The sequence below is a fragment of the Patiria miniata genome, unplaced genomic scaffold, assembly GCF_015706575.1.
Source record: "Patiria miniata isolate m_02_andy unplaced genomic scaffold, ASM1570657v1 HiC_scaffold_20, whole genome shotgun sequence".
Lineage (NCBI taxonomy): Eukaryota > Metazoa > Echinodermata > Asteroidea > Valvatida > Asterinidae > Patiria > Patiria miniata.
The window spans coordinates 13,844,084-13,848,849 of record NW_024037059.1 but is presented as its reverse complement, the minus strand read 5'-3'; the positions used below and the strand labels follow the sequence as shown (position 1 = coordinate 13,848,849).

General features: G+C 39.7%; 1 pseudogene; it reads right to left on the bottom strand.

Annotated features, from left to right (window-relative positions):
- Positions 1 to 1,170: 1,170 nt before the first annotated feature.
- Positions 1,171 to 2,574, bottom strand: LOC119727855 (annotated as a pseudogene).
- Between the last annotated feature and the right edge of the window lie 2,192 nt (positions 2,575 to 4,766).

The following is a 4,766-nucleotide window of genomic DNA, read 5'->3' as shown; positions in this document are numbered from 1 at the left end:
GTCTTCCTGAGTTTATGAACTTCGGGCTTCCCAATGCAAGCATGGCAAGGGACATTCCTGTTTGTCTACATGGTCTAGGACTTGTGATGTTGCATCTAGGCCTACGTATGCATGTTGTTACTGCAGTGCACTTCAGCTGATATCAGCTCACATTCGGTCCTCTACCCTCACAGGTATACCCATTCATACTCCTTGGTGGACAGAGACAATTGTAGTTAAGTGTCTTGCCCATGGGCAACAAGCACCATTTTCCTGTTATCTGTGACTTTATCCATGTGAACTTTTTATGTTTTTCTAATTTGTTTGTTTTCTTTTTTCAACATGTATTTCAGTTGCTGCATGCAAGTGCCTACACAACATCTATCCAGTTCCTGTTCTGATGTAGCAGCCTTCCCAGCCCATGACTCTGTTCAGGTTTGGTGCACGTAACTCGGCCCTATCCCCTGTTTACTTTCCTTGCTTCAAGGCAGGTAAGTATTGTTTTGAACTTTGGTAGACAGGGTGATTTTTCAACTGAAAATTGACAAGCTTTTTCTACAGTCATAGAAAAGCTTGGGAAAATAACCCATCATTATTCGGTAATGACTTAGTTGTCCCATGGTCTTACCCATGGCCTCCTTGAAAATAGTCCAGATTATTTGTTTTGAAAAACTTTCTTCTGATGGTCTCCATTGCTCTAATAAGATAACATTTATCTGAGACTTTAAAAAGTCCACCTCTGCTTTGCACGTTGTCCCATTGTTTCATATATTAGAGAAATGTTTCGACAGAGTGCTTTTCAGTTGAGGTTTGCCATTATGAGAGAAACTTACAGTTTTGCAGTTGCATTTGTTTGTTTTTTGTATTTCTTCAGTATGAGCGAAGAGGAGTAACCCGCAACATACCGCCCCTAATCATGTTTTGTTATTTGTTGGTCCTCATCATTTTTTTGCTTCTTCGTTTATTTCTGGCCTTAATCACGTTAATGAGGTCCAAAAACACCAACTGGAACGTGTGTTGGAATAAAAAGTTACGACCCCTTGCCTATTTGGATATATATGAAAACATTCTAGTAGAGCTTCCCATTTGCAGATCAGCTTTTACTTCGCCTGGTGAAATCCCGTCCTCAAAAACTCAAACTTGTGGTTTAAGCTTGACTCCATCTTCACAGGCGACAAAACTAACCAGAGTTCATGTAGGTGCATTTTTAGAAGCCATCTTAAAAAGAAAATGGCAGCCATCTTGGTAAACATGGCTTTGAAGAAAGTACAAAAGGGCTTCCCCTTTCCTCGTTAGAAAATGCATGTTGTTGCTTAACTTATGTTTTTCACTTTGCCTTGCGAAGGGCCTTCCCTGGTTTTTTTTTTTCGAAACATTTCTCACAGAAGCTTTCTTAAGACTTACTTGTAGATAAACATTTATGAAAGATTTGGCCCTTATTTTTATCCATTTTTTAATTACAATATCTAAGAGTTTTTCTGATTTCTCACCATTAATTTTACCTTGTGTTAAACTACACCAATATGTTTTCACCCTATGATGTCCCTGTATTTTGTCAATAACTTTAGATTGTATGTCCACCTGAGTGAATGTATTCAAATGAGCAAATTTGGTCAATATTTTCCTGGTTTCCATTGTGCAGAATAGCAAATAACACCCCATCGGACACATGGAATTGCCAACCCTTTTTCTGAACTTCTACCCATTGATTTGGGCACTCCAGAAATGTCTTTGCAGTATCTGAACAACAAGCTCGCCATCATTGTAGAAATTTACAAAGTATTTTGGCTGTCTCATTTAACTGATGAATAAATTTCTTGTACAGCGAGTATGGCACACAGCCAGCTACATAAGGAAATACTTGTTCTTCTTTTGTAATCGGCTTTGGTTCTGAAACTGAATTTTTGATGGCAAATCAATCCGATGTCTATCCTTCATTATTATTTCAAAAACGTCCTGTAGAAGGTATTAATTGTGTATGTGCTGACCCTCTTCATAAATGCTAAAAAACTATCAACAGTTTCTATCAAATTATTGGAAAGTGTGCCACACAAGTTCATACTAGGCCTCTGGTTTTAATTTCTTGCGATCGCCTGCTATAATCATTGTCCAAAGGCTGCACACTGTTTCTGCAGTTTCTTCACTATCTGCTTCATTTCCCTTCCAGCCGCTTCCAGGTCTCGTTGCTCGATCATCAAATAAATATTCCATGGTTAAGTATCAAACACTTATAACAACTGTAGTCATCATCTGTTTGAATTGCCAAAAGCAAGATTTAGCATGCATAATCTAGTTAATCTATCGTGGCCTGCTAGACTGGGACATTGGATTTCGAGCACACTTTCTTGCCTGATCAATAACTTTTTTTAAGTACATGTAAACTAACGTTATCCGTGTATTTACACCTTTAAAAGCGTCAATATCAATTGTATCCATCTCCTAAAAAAAACCCCAATAAACGGTCATGTACAGCAAGAACAACAAATATATGTACCGCAGTAGAGAATAGGGGGAAATATGAGAATTGGTATACTATATACACCAACTCAATCTTCAAGGCAAAATCAGACATACAAATTGCATTAGAATTGCCAATTTCTTAGAGCCAGATAAGACTGTACGAGTGTACGTCATGCTGTGCTTACTTCAACTAGTCATTGTAATCACAGCGCAGCTACATGTACAGCATCTTCCTGAAAACTTGGTCTTTGCTTCACATTGTGGTAGCTATACAGTTGATAAAATGTGACAACGAACACCACTTATCTGACAGTTGGTAAAAATCTCTATGTTTTTCGAGCAAAGCAGATATCAATGCACAGGCAAGTGAAAAACTAGGAATTCAGAACAGTGTTGATAAATAATAAATCAGAATGAGCTGACTCTGTGTTTGTGGAAGAACCAAAGGCCCAACAGGAAAATGGCGCATTTTAAAATTTAAGTAGTTGCATGGATTCTTTGTCGAAATTGACAATTGGGCAAGGTAAATAATTAACGCTTTAGCTGTATCATTGCTGATCCCTAAGCATATTGCAGTGATATCCGATATCGGATTGTTTCACACGGTGCATACAAACAGATCTTGTTTTGGAGGCAAGAAGGGATGCCCTTTAATGACAAATTCTTAGTTATACATTTCAACACTTCATTAGGCAATTTGAGAAAGGTTTTGTGATCGTCCTGGAAGAGTAGTGACACTCTCTTCAAACTAAAATCCTGCAAGCAATGTGATTATGACTGAACACCGAGTTCCATTTTCTTCATGTTTTCTGTTTCCTTTTGATTGATGTTGTGAATTTTATTTCTGAGTTCTGTCCAAGATTTGCCCTGAAGGAGGTTCCCTCCTCTGTTTAGGATCAGTAAACACATTGACTTTCCTGATGCCTTGTTGTTTTTAGAAGTACTTTTTGGGCAATGATGAATTGTTCTTGCTCTTTTGTCCACCTATTGTACTGCCGTTGTGTTCGAGCTTCAGGTCTAGGTTTTACCACTCTCTTTGCATGGCCTTCATCTTTTTTTGTTCGTGGGCCACTTTTCCTCTGGCTCTCAGTTGGAACATTGTTCTCATACACTGCCCAATTCTGGATTATCATCCTCACTTTTATCCTCTTCGGAACTGATGGATGAAAGGATTCTTCGGGTCCCAGATCCACATCCTGAAGGGATTTGCCCTTAAAGTGAGCTGTTTTTCCCTCTTGGGCAAGATTTAGTATCTTGCTCATCTTTGCCAAGAGCAGCGTTTCACTAGGGAAACGGTAGTACTCACGATGGATACTCACATCGTGACCCATGTGCTTTGCTAACTGCTCTAACTCGTTCTTTTTGAGATCTAGGAGTTGCGAAAGTGTGGCTAAGTGCTTTCTTAGTTTGGTACAACCAAACATTCTCCGGATGTTTCAGTTTTGGTACAGCTACAGCTGAAAGGTGGGCCATAACTTGGTAAGCCCTTATATACATACATGTAATATAGGTGTTGATGCGCTCTCACTACACCTACATGTACATGTAGAGAATAGGAATTTTTCCCCACATTGTACTCAGCAAGCATATCCATGCTCTCTTTCAAATGGTGTGGGAGCAATATTGTCACTCTTCGGCCACGTTTGCCCTGCACCATTAAGAGAGTGAGCCTTTGGATAGCAACTTTCTCTGGTGCGGTTAATGACTCTAGTATTTCGTCATGCACGGGACGCTGATGGTTTGTGCTGTCGATATAGTGGTTCATGGTTAGTAGTTATACCTCTTTGGGGCGCCTTCGGTTGTACAGAATAACTTGGGCAAGGGTTACCTGAGCAAATTCTGTGTAGGTTGAGGCAGACATATTTTGTTCTCTGATGACTGTCTTCAGATTTTCCTCCGTCTGCCTCAAAAACCAATCAAATTTTACGCAGTCTTCCGTCAGCGGCAGGATTTTTGGTGTCTGCCACATTTTTTCTTGCTGCTGATGTTGTGCAGATGCAGATACGTGCACTCTCCATTCTGATTTTAACAAGTGCAAAAAATCATCAACACTAGACACCATGTCACGATTTTCAGAACGTATGAAGTTGTTCTTTACGACAGCTGCTAGCTCTGTGAGGGCAAAGCCTACCCTAAAGGCAGTGCTGTATGCTTTGTATGACTGGTTACTACTATCATAACCTGATAACTGAAGAGCTGCTTCAACAACAGTATCAAAAGATGATGGTTGGACCATATCTTTTGCCTGCTGAAGCTGTCTGGAGTTGTCTAGTACCTTTGCTAGGGTCCTCATCTTCTCCCTGGCCTTATCGCTGCTCCTATTTGAA